This window comes from Canis lupus, chromosome 16 (assembly GCF_011100685.1).
Source record: "Canis lupus familiaris isolate Mischka breed German Shepherd chromosome 16, alternate assembly UU_Cfam_GSD_1.0, whole genome shotgun sequence".
In the NCBI taxonomy this organism is placed as follows: Eukaryota; Metazoa; Chordata; class Mammalia; order Carnivora; family Canidae; genus Canis; species Canis lupus.
The window spans coordinates 50,531,950-50,545,152 of NC_049237.1; positions in this window are offsets into that span (position 1 = coordinate 50,531,950).

The window sequence follows — 13,203 nt, forward strand, 5'->3', positions numbered from 1 at the left end:
TGTTTCTCTACAATAACGTCTTTTTTTTTTTTTTTTTTTTAGTGATAAAAATGATCACCAGCACATGTGAAGGAGTTCAAATACAATAATGGATCAAAGAATAACAAGCTGTATTTTAAAATGTCTAAATAACATGATACACAAACACTATTTTATTCTATTTATTTTTCGAGTATTAAAGAAATACATAATCAATATATATTTCTAAGTACAGTATTACTAAAAAAACCTTTTTTTTAGGATACTGATCAAGCATGTTTACACTAAATGTTACTGGGTAAGAACTCAAAACCTAGAAAATTCAAATACAAGATTTTAACTCTATTAAATTTAAATTGCTTATTTTTACATATAGCAAGTAAAAATATTTTCTTAATATTGAGCAATATTCTTATTCACTTTCAACAGATACAAAAAATAAAACTAAAATAAAGATAATTCAAAGGATAGTCGCACCATTCACTGCAATTTAGGTCACATTTGGGGGTTCTGAAAACCTAGATGCCTGTAAATATTTATCAAATTTTCGGTTCAGATAATGACAAATAGGTTTTAGTGCAGCATTTATCTATATCTCCATTAGCTTTGGAATTTTATTTGAACATAATTGTACACATGAAACAAACACCAAAGCAGCCTGAAAGATAAACATTCTTCTTCAAACAAAGACATAGTCTGAGCTAAGGAGAATAAGATGGAAGTGAAGGAGATCTGTGAGAAGTTAGATCTGTGAGAAGAAATCACTTTTCCACTCACATTTTGATGTGAAAAGTCAAAATAACAATATAATCAGTGACAATATCATAAGTAATTGCCAAGGTTCCTCATCTCTGGAGCATTGGCAGTGCCCTACTCTTGTTCCAAGGGCTACCACTTTACCTAGGCCTTAGATTTCTCCACTCCCACTTCTACAAGGTCATTTCTACAGCAGGAAATTTTCTAAGAGAAAAAAAGGAGTTTCCAGAAATTAAGAAGCTTGTCACTTATTACTTTTGATATTTACTGTCCCCATTGAGATACAGATGCCAAATTGTCAAAGAGCCTTTCAGAAACCCTTTGCTTATGCTTTAACTTGACATTGAGCACATCCAAAATTATTGCATGCAGTAACCATTTGCACTAACTGTATGCAACTTCCTCTACATATCTAAAGATTCTGTCTGTCTTCTGTCTATCTATCTATCTATCTATCTATCTATCTATCTATCTGAGAGAGAGAGAGAACGCATGTGAAAGCAAGGGAAGTTGCTAGCAGAGAAAGGAGCAGACTCCCCGCTGATCAGGGAACCAGAGGCAGAGCTTGATCCCAGGACCCTGAGATCATGACCTGAGCCAAAGGCAGATACTTCACCCACTGAGCCATCCAGGCGCCCCGAATTCCTCTACATACCCATGCCTGCCTACTTACCATTCCAGGAAGGAGCCGTGTGTAACTGTTATTCTCCTTTGTCTTTCTTCACACTATTGTCACAGACTGCAGCGCCTTTTGAACTCTCCCCTCTCCTCTGTCCTGAGCTCAACACATACTCCTACCCAGCACAACTTTTTTTAGCTAAGGAAATTCTATCCATTCTTCAAAGTCAAGAACAACAGATGGCTTTATTTCTGTCGAGACTTATCAGCATCTTCTCCATATCAAAATGCCCCATATCAGTGTCTCCAGCTTATTTTTCCATTTTATGACTTTTGTTATTCTATTTTCTTCCATATTGCCTTTCCTACCCAATGGTCAAGATCTTGAAAGTAGTAGAACAGTGTCTTAGTTAAGAGCATAGACATTAAGGCACTGGAGTGGCTCCGTCTGTTAAGTGTATGCCTTTGCCTCAGGTCATGATCTCAGGATCCTGGGATCAAGCCCCCTGTTGACCTCCCTGCTTAGTGAAGAGCCTGCTTCTTCTCCCTCTGCCCATTCCCCTTGCATGTGCTGTCTCTCCCTCTCAAAAACAAACAAACAAAAAACAAACAAACAAAAAACAAACAAACAAACAAACAAAAAAGACACAGACATCAGGCATACATATCCACCACTCAAAACCTTTCCTATAATGACCTAAGACATCTGGCAAGCTCTTTAACCTCTTCAGGTTCCTTTTAATTCTTATGCGAGTGAGTCTATCACAAAATAATATTATGAACATAGAGTTAAATGAAATATTGCATGTAAGTAAAATGCTCAAAACGAAGTAAATACTGGGGGAAATAGTTATGAGTTGAAAGTACTGGTCATGTGATAAATGCAGATTAAACTTGTAAATTCTTTATAAAACCTACTATAATGGTTTACATGTAAGAGGCATTTATTTTTTTAAAAGATTTTATTTATTTATTCATGGGAGAGAGAGAGAGAGAGAGAGAGAAAGAGAGGCAGGCAGAGACACAGGCAGAGGGAGAAGCAGGCTCCATGCAGGGATCCTGATGTGGGACCTGATCCCGGAACCCCAGGATCATGCCCTGGGCCGAGGGCAGGCACAAAACTGCTGAGCCACCCAGGGATCCCCTGTAAGAGGCATTTAAATGTGGAATTAAATTGGTATCTGTAACTGTACTCTTTAAAATCTGAAAGCCAAGAGCCATTTTTTTTCAGAAGCAAAATTATTCAGGAACTCTTTAAGTGCAAAATATGTTTCTTGGGTTGATGTGTTTTCCTAAGTTACCTGCATGATCCTAACGTTCAGTTACATAAACCCCAGTCTCTGCTTGATATTGTCTTCTGTGGATAACTAAGTGAGTCCTGGGGCACACAATCCCAGACAGATAATAACAGCTAGGCTTATGCAGGAGAAAATATAGAAGTTTAACATCATATGTCTCTTACTCCCTTACAGCACTGAGCACTTCGAACATATGGCTGCTGGAGACATGAAGCTCTCACTTCATAGGCAAGAAGGGGGTATAGTGGTGATGTACTGAGTCTGCACCTTGCAAAGGAGGGGATTAAACCGCATGTTCTCTGGGCAACAACAACAAAAAAACCCCAGCTCTTCATTAGATATATGGATAATTTCACTATAGCTGATTTGATACAAATGCAATAAAAATTAGTCTCTTTAGTGGACTTGAGTCTCCTATCTTACTTGCAATAATGAACTCTGATAACTTACATTACCTTGTAGTTGTAGAGAACATGATTATATCTATTAAGCATTAAAATCATCCATTGGAAGGAAATCCTGTGAGATCAGAAGACACTTATATGTAGATTTTAATCTTGTAAGTTCAATTAACAACAAAGCAGCCTCTTTAAATATATATGTATATATTCTCCTAGCCAACTCCAACTTCTTAAAATATATTTTTCCCCTAAAGTCAATGGTAATAATAGTAGCTAAAGGGGTGCCTGGCTGGCTCAGTCACTAGAGCATTCTAGTGTTGATCTCAGGGTTATGAGTTTAAGTCCCACACTGGGTGTACTGATTAGTTAAAAAATAAAATATTAAAAGAAATAATAGTTAAATTTTGGAGAACATTCTTTCAATGACGGTACAAATCTTTCGATTCAGGAGAAGCAGACTGAATTGCAGTTCAGGAGTGAATGGAGACAAGCTGAACACCCTGCATACCATAGAAAGATCCTAGAAATAATTTTTAGAGTTTCCTTTAATGATCCTCTGCTAGCCAAAGAAGGCTGGTGCTTTATTACTATGTGGGCTGAGAGGTGGGGTCATTTGTGTACAACTGTTTCTTTCCCAGGAGAAATTTCTGAGTTGGATGAAAGACAAGTAGAGTTGAATAAAGGAGAAAACCATTCTCCTGAAACTATTATAAAAAATATGATGCCAGTTCTTCCCACCTGGATCTATTGATTCAATGCAGTTCCAATCAAGATCCCAGCAAATTATTTCATAGCTTCCGACACACTGATTTGGAAGTTTATGTAGACGGGCAAGACTCAAAATAGCCAACAAAACATAGAAGAACAAAGCTAGAAGACTGACACTACCCAATGTCAAGACTTAACAGTGCATAATCAAGACAGCATGGTATTGGTGAAAGAATAGATCAATAGATCAACAGAGTGGAATAGAGAGCCCAGAAACAGATCCTCATAAATATATTCCACTGGTCTTTGACAGAGGAACAAATACAATACAACGGAGCATAAAAAAGTCTCAAAATACGGTGTTGGAACTACTGGACATACACATGCAAAAAAAAAAAAATAAGCCTAGATACAGACTTTACAACCTTCATCACAATCAACTCAAAATAGACCATAGGCTTAAATATAAAATGCAAAATTATAAAATTCCTAGAATACAGGAGAAAACCTCAATGACCTCAAGTATAATTAGGTAATTTAGATAGAATTCTAAAAGTATGGGGGTCCTAGGTGGCTTAGTCAGGTAAGTGCCTTCCTTCAGAAGCTCAGGGCATGATCTCAGGGTTCTGGGATTGAGTCTTTCATTGGGCTCTCCGCTCAAGCAGGGAGCCTGCTTCTCCTTTGCTCACTTCCCCTCCCATCCACTTATGCTCTCTCTCTCAACTAAATAATATTTTATAGAAAGAATTTCAAAAGCATGATTCATGAAAGAAATGATGAGTCAGCTGGATTTAGTCAAAATTAAAATCGTCTGCCCTGTGAAAGACAATGCCAAGGGAATTAGAGGACAAACCATGGACTAGGAGAAAATATTTTCAGAAAATACATCTAATCAGTAACAATCCAAGATATACCAAGAACTTCTAAAATTCAGGAATCCTGGTTTTAAAAATGGGTAAAATACTCATATATAATATAAGAAATACTGCAGAGGGTCATAGGGGAAGGGAGGGAAAACTGAATGGGAAGTCATTAGAGAGGGAGATAAACCATGACAGACTCTTAATTATAGGGAAAAAAAACTGAGGGTTGCTGGAGGGGAGGTGAGTGTAGGGGGAAATAGGGTAAATGGGTGATGGCCATTAAGGAGGGCACAGGATACAACGAGCACTGGGTGTTATTTCCAACCGATGAAGCGCTGAACTGTACATCTGAAACTAATGATATACTATGTGTTGCTAATTGAATTTAAATGAAAAAGCAAAGATAAAAAATGGGTGAAAAACTTTAACAGATGCCTCACCAAGGAAGACACACAGACACCAGATAAGCATAGGAAAAAAAGTATCTACATATGTCACCAAGAAAATGGGAGTTAAAACAACGAGACAGCACTATAAACCTATTACAATGGCCAGATTTAGAACACTGACAACAGGGGATCCTTGGGTGGCTCAGCAGTTTGGCGCCTGCCTTTGGCCCAGGGAGCGATCCTGGAGTCCCGGGATCGAGTCCCACATTGGGCTCCCGGCATGAAGCCTGCTTCTCCCTCCTCCTAGGTCTCTGCCTCTCTCTCCCTCTCTATAAATTAATTAATTAATTAATTAATTAATCAATCAATCTTTAAAAAAGAACACTGACAACATCAAATACTGGTGAGGATATGAAGCAATGGTAACTCTCATATTTGTTGATGGGGATGCAAGACGGTCTAACTGCTTTGGAAGACATTTTGGTAGTTTCTTACAAATCTGAACATGCTCTCTCCATATGATCCAGCAATTGTACTCCTTGGTATTTGCCCAAAGGAGATGCGAATTGATGGTTGACACAAAAACCTGCACATATATTTACACCACCTGTGTTTGTACTTGCCAAAACTTGGAAGCAACCAAAATGTCCTTCAGTAGGTGAATGGGTAAATATACTGTGCTATCAACAGACAATGTAATATTACTCAGCACGAAAAAGTTCTCAACTATCAAACCACAAGACAAGATGGAGAATCCTTAAATGTCTATCACTAAGGAAAAGAAGCCTGTCTCAAAGGGCCATCCATATGATTCTAATTATATGACCAGTTACATGCCAATTATATATAAATTTATACTGTAATTATATGAAAAAGGCTAAACTATGGATATAGTTAAACTATCAGTAGTTGTGGAGAAGGGGGGATGAATATGCAGACCATGGAGGGTTTTTAAGTTAGTGATACAATAATGGATACAGATCATTATACATTTGTCCAAACCCATAGAACGTACAACACCAAGAATGAATCCTCATGCTAACTATGGATTTCAGGTGATACCATGTGAGTTTAAGTTTATCAGTTTCAAGATAGGTAGCACTCTGATAAGTGATGTGTTTGTTTGTTTTTTAAAGAGATTTTATTTAGTTATTCATGTGAGACACAGAGAGGCGGAGACACAGGCAGAGGGAGAAGCAGGCTGTCTGTGGGGAACCTAATGTGGGACTTGATCCCAGGGCCCCAGGATCATGCCCTGAGCCAAAAGCAGATGGTCAACTGCTAAGCCACACAGGTGTCCCTGATAAGTGAGGTTAATAATGGGGAAAACTAGACCTGGGATGGAAGGCAGTATGGGAAATCTCTGTTACCTTCCTTTCAGTTTTGCTGTAAATCTAATGCAGCTCTAAAAAAAAAAAAATAATCAAGTCCTTACAAAGTGACGTTATGTAACACATAATTTCAAATAGTACCAATAAGTTTTCACACCTTAAATGTTTAAATATCCACAATGAGAAGCCATTGTAAAGTAGTTTTTCTAAAATGTAAGTGTAAGTAGGCCTTAAGGGATATTGTTAGCATCATAACATAGCTCCTAATTTAAATTAAAGAATGTAGTTTTCAATTGCACAAGGTTAAACATGTTTTACAAGTGTATTAAAAGGTCAAATAGATATCAGTTCTTATCCAGGCATGATGGGTAGGCTTATGAGTAGTATTATCTATCATGTACTTGTACATTTTAATATTTTTGAGAAGGGCAAAATTTGGCTTTAAAATAAAAGTACATGTAGGTGATAAAAATACATATTAGCAGAGAAGCAGCTTCAATCCAGGTCTGTATTTTTATATTTTCTTATTTAACTTTATAATTCATCTTTCAAAATCTTTACATGGACTAGAACTACTCTGATAATTATGAACAAAGTATTTTAAAGTTTCAATGTATTTAGAATAGAACCTAGACAAAGTTCATTGGTGAGATCATCCTGAATGGAGATTTTTCAAGAGGTTTATATGGTCAAACAATAGGTCTGTGCATGCTAGCGGAGGCTTACAAGAACTACTCACATGCACTTAGAAAGCAGACACCAAATCTCAAATATGGAGAGAAAAGCCCATATCTAGTTAAACAGGTAAGTCAAGGGTCGCCTATAATACCAACTCGCACTGGTGAATTATTTCCAAAATGTGGCACGAAATCTGGCTTTACATTTGTAAGAAAGACAAAGAATATACAAGTGCACCCACTTCATTCCTCCTCCCTCCAAATCCCCAGATCATGGGTCCGTCATCCTAAGCAGCTCAAAGACATCTGTCAAAGTGCACATGGAAAGTGGGTTACCTGTGCAATGGCTTCTCTACTCCATCTCTGTGTTTTCTCCTCCCTTGAGTCCACAAACTACAACCCAACCAGTTTTCCTCTGAGTATAATTTTTACAGAAAAAACAAACAAACAAACAAACAAACAAATAGTGCTTCACCATATTTATTTTTGAGGGCTTTGGTGGTGAAAAATGTTTTAGATTCTAACAAATCCATCAAGTGGCAAGACACCAAGCTCCACACCTGGGATGCAGCACTTTCCTGCCATGTTTTCAGTGATTCCATACACGCCTAATTTACAGGTACAAGTACATGCTCACTTAGTATTAAAAAATGTAAGAGGAGGCATCCAAATATAGAAGATCCTTTCACAGCATTATGGTAATTTGACAAATTTTCCATATTAAAATATGATCATTATATTCTAATTTAAGGAGAGGGAAATTGATACTGAAAACCAGCTCCTTATTTCAGATGCACAGCACAACATATCTCAGGAAATGTGCCTCTGCCTCGTTACAGGGCTACACGCGCTTCAGGAAACAAAGTGATCCCCCCTCATGTTGCTATAGCTACACTTGTGTACCTTTAAAAGGACTGCAAAAATGAATTCCATTATATTGGAGAACAAAACACCAGAGACATTTGACTTGACAGAAATTTTAAATAGACCTCCTTGCAGAGAATACCCCTAACTTTTACTCACTTTGCAGGTGAATGACCTGTTATTGTAGTTGTCCCATTCATTATATGCACAAATTTCCAAGACCACTGCCATTTGTAAAGTACAAAAGAAATGTTTGCATGCTGGGACATAATGAGAATCCATCACAAGGAAAAGTTTTCACAGCTCCTGGAAAATATTTAGTTTTAATGGGCTTATTAGTTCATCCATTTGGGAATATACCAGATTCTTTTATAAGTTCCTCTAAATTGGAAAGAGTCCCACCCCCTCCCCACCCCCCACCGTTGTGAAACATCTTCAGACTGTGAGTTTAACCTTTGTTGCTTGTCCTGGCCAAGAACACTTGATGAAATGAAAGAGAAAAAAAAAAAAAAAAAAGAGAGATTCTAAAATGACTAAGATTATTAAAAAATCTGTATTACTTCATGTCAGAGTAAGAAATTATGGTGCACTTATAAATATGCATGATGTTTATGTAATTCTCCTACTGCTAATAATATTTCAAGGTACTGACCTATAAGCCATAATGTCCTAAAACTACTTTATGCTTATTTTTTATACTTTTTTTTTTTCAATGAATCCCTCTAAACCTTTTCTTATAAAGAAGACAGCATCATGACATGTTTATAAGCACCATCCCTTCTGCCTGGGACCTGTCCTTGAAGCCTGTCAAGGTTCTTTAACAGCTGGGCTATTTCCTGATCTGTGCAACAGTGTTAATAACAGAACCTACTTCTTAGGTGAGTTGTGAGTTTAAATGACAACTCTTGACCAAGTGCTTCCCCCCAGTACTTAGTTCAGTAAGTTTCCCCTAAGTATTCACTGTTACGGTTTTGGTTTTCAAGATTTTATTTGAGAGAAAGAGAGAGGGAGAGGGAGAGGGGGAGAGAGAGAGAGAGAGAGAGAGAGAGAGAGAGAATGAACGCATGCATGTGCACAGAGTGGGGAAGGGGCAGAGGGAGAAAATTTTCAAGCGGACCCCTTCCCCCCACCCCGGTTAGCCCGAATCGGGGGTTCTATCCCAGGACTCCTGAGATCATGACCTGAGCTGCAACCAAGAGTCAGATGCTTAACTGGCTGAGCCACTCAGACTCCCCACTGCTACTGTTTTTGAAGAAATATTAACTCACATGATAGTTATACAGACTATGGTGAATGGCAAAGAGAATAGATCTGTTGCCTCCTCAGGACTGGAGTCAAGTCTATCCCATTCCCAGGATGTGAGCCATTGATCACAGGAACCTGAATACAATGCTTTGTTTTCATACTTTAAGGAAGCATTAACTCTCTAGCAAAGGCATTAAATCATTTAAAAACAAATTATATTATGTTTCCCTAGGGTATTTCCTGTAACATTGGCCCTGAGGATAACTTTGTAGTTAAAAAAAAAAAAAAAAAAAAAAAAAAGGGTCAAATTCATCAACTTTAACAGCTAAATCAAAGGAAGCCTGGGCTCTACCCCTCAAATGTTAATTAGAGCCTCATCTAAATTTAGATCCAGATCATATTCACATCTGTATCTACATATAGAAGTGCAAATTGTAATAAATAGTTGATTGATTTAATTAATTTATTTGCAAATTTGTCCTGTTAATGATAGAATCCATTTCGGATCTCACAGTGAAAATACTTTGCTAGCTATCACATCTGAACTACTTTCCCAATTCTGCTTTTTACACTTTTCTCCAAATAAAAATCCAGTTTCTATCCATGTTTCCCATCCTGTCCAATTCTTTTTTTTCCTGTATCAGCCCGTTTTAACACATGTGAGCACATGCTTTTCCATGTATTTTTAGCCTTGAGTTTTGCCTTCTTTATTTTATCACCCCTTCCTATTGCCTGACCATTATGATATAAAAGATGAAACTCTGCAAATCAACTGGCCCCTTGTTTTTCTTCTTTTAACTTTGAGATATCAGTTGACCATCCACTCAGAAAGCCTCCATTACATTATATGGGTATAGTTTATGATAAATGCTACATAATCTTTTCCACTACTGTTAGCACAGTACACCATGAAAAAACAGTAGAAAATAAATCTGTTATATAAACCTAAGTATATAGTTTTTACCCTGTTCACAATACTAGCGCTCCTCAGACTTTAATGCGTAGGCAAATCACATGAGAAAATCGTTAATATCAAAGTTCAAATGCAATAGGTCTGGGGTGGAAGCCGGAGAATATGCATTTTAGCGAGTTCCCAGATGATGCTAATGGTACCCGTAACAAGGACAGCACTTTGACCAGCCAAGGCCAAGAATGATCCCAATCCCATTCTTTATTTTGATAATGATTCCATTCAACACCATTTGCACAATGTTTAGTATGTTCTACAATTGTTGTCCAATTTCAGCCTTCTATACTTTACTGTTGAACAGGACACAAAATACTTCCAGGGATTTAAAACAATGTTAGAGCCACACACACCTTCTCATAGAGCCTTTCACAAATTGAAGAATCTCTTCCAAAATATTTCCTAGTCTTCTAAACACTGAACATGGGACACACACAGACATACACGGTGCAGCAAAATGGCTATTTCATTTTATTTGCTAGTATGGTATGAAAATCAAAACGTCTATAATCCTCATCAAAAGGACATTTTAGAAAGGTATCTAATTAGTAGAGTCATGTTACACCAGAGCTACTATTTTTTTCCTTTTACTTTCCAGTGTGGGGGTAATTGGAGAAAGAGCTAAGTTATAGGTATTTCTTGATAACGTGTGGTGGAAACAAATCCCGAGGCCTCTCAACATCATAAAAAAGTTCTTCTAAACAATTAAGTAAAGTCTTTTCTGTGGCTGAATAGGATTCTAGTCATACAATGATTCATGGTAACACTTTCCATCCTTAACAAAAGGGAGACTGGGGGCAAAGTCGCCTTAAATCTTAATTTTGTCACTTACTGACTTTGCGACCTAGAGCACATTCTTAGAAAAATGCCTGTTCCTTAATATACATTTGATGGGGGGTTATTATGAATATGAATCATACCGGTATGTATCAGAGAAGTCTGAAATTGTAGCTGTGGACATGACTCTATGGCAAGTTAGCTTGGATGGCTCCCCTTGAACAAAGCAGAACGGAAAACTTTAGTAGGTTCTACAGATCCCCAAATAGTCCCTCCTCTGCTCCTTTCCTTACGTTTCTAGCTTTTTCTAATTATTAATCTACATCTGAGATAAGGATGTAATAAATAGTTGAATTTTATTTTTTAAATTTCATTTATTTTTTTACTTATTTGCAAATTTGTCCTGTTAATGGTAGAATCCGTTTCAGATCTCACAGGGAAAATACTTTGCTAGCTATCATATCTGAACTAGAACATAATGAAGAGCAGTAATGGAATTAACAGAAAATTAGCAGTAGGAATTCAGAAATTAAGTCCTCAAACTCACAACCTGACAAAAAAAAACTATGAATTCACGGAGAAAAAGCCAAAAATATATTCTGAGTATTTTGGTTGAGTAAGGATGTATTTTGTTAATTATTTTTGTAAGCATTCCTAATAAAAAGAAAAAAAAAATTCTGTAGGAAACATACATCATCTGTATCTATACTTTGAAGTGAAATTAAATCATTCATAAATTTTTCCAATTTAGGTTAGCTATACACATTGAAAACATTCATTTTCAACTTGGTTATTAAAAAATGGACACTGATAAATAGTCAAGAAACCTAGGTTTATATGTATATATAATTTAATATCAATATAATGTTTCTGTGGGATCCAAGAATATCCACGATTTCCACAATAATGATATTCAATAATGAGAAAATTTAATGTAACTACAGTGCCTTCATTAAAATGTTCCATTATACCTTATCAAATGTAGTCATTTTCAATTCAGGGTGCAGCTAGATTTCAAGTCAAATGTGGTGACACATATTTGATTCCATAACATAGATAATTATTGACATTTGATAATTTAGCAAAAATACTATTATGAAACAGTTCCTTTGTATAGATGCTTTTTAGTTTTGCCGATTGCGTCCTTTTATTTCCACCTGATTTAAGAAATAAGACTTGCTGTTTATTCTGAAGAATTAAAATATGCTAATAAATTATGATACATATTTTATAATTTGATTTCCTTCAACAGTGCAATAATGTGACTGTGAAAACATTCCTTTCTAGCTCTATGGTAGGATGCATACTGCAAAATTTTAAATGACTTAAACCATATTGAATATCTTTAAATAAAATTGTTACTGTTGATTCTCCCTATATTTAATTATAAGGTGTAAAATGTACTTTTCCTCCAGGTATTGGATACTTTAGATAACACATGTTATTTTCGTGGTGCATTATAACGTCATGTAGACTATGCACCCATCACGCATCTAAATTGGGTTACATATCATTCTCATCCACGACGCTGATCTGTATACGCTCCTGTCCTGCCAACTCAGAAAAGCCTGGAACATGAGCGAACATTTGATATGACAACAGAGAAACCCAGACAAACATTTGGCTCTGAACTCAAGTGAGCGCATCTGATTAAATCTAAATTGCTACGGCATAACATTATCTAGTAATGTTAACATAAAGGAACTGCTGCCGGAGTCCAAATTTACCTTACAGATATCACAAAAGTTAAGTGTTGCTACTAAAATTTGAATCCTGTTTCTACAGGAAGTAAGTGTATTCAAATGTTCTGTGCAATTTGCCTCAAGATGTCTTTTTCAGTAATGATCATTTATAAGGCTTGTAATGAAACACAAAGAGAGAGAACACATGGTTATGTGGGTGTTAGAAGCGTAAATTTAAATTCTGGGTTCTGGAACCAGTTTCTTGGAAAGGGCTTCTTTTTCCTGTCACCCCATCCTACTTCCAAACACCTAATTGCATTTCAAAATTTTAAGGCACAAGATAAATAAGGGCAAGAACCAGTGTTTTACTATTATTGCCAAGTTGCAATTATTCCTAATGATAGGAAACCATGGCTAAGTATCTCACTTAACAATCCTCCCAATGACTGGACAGACTCAAGTTTGGGGATTAACTCTGGGAAGTCTTAGTTAAATCTCTAGTATACCCGTGGGACTCATGCTTTTGCAGAGTGCTGTCCTTGTTAATAAGAATAAACTCTGAGAAATAGAGAGGCTATTCCGACTGGGGGGAGGGCATACTGAGCAAACTGGAAGAGTACCAACAAGAAATCCACCCAGAGCAAAATC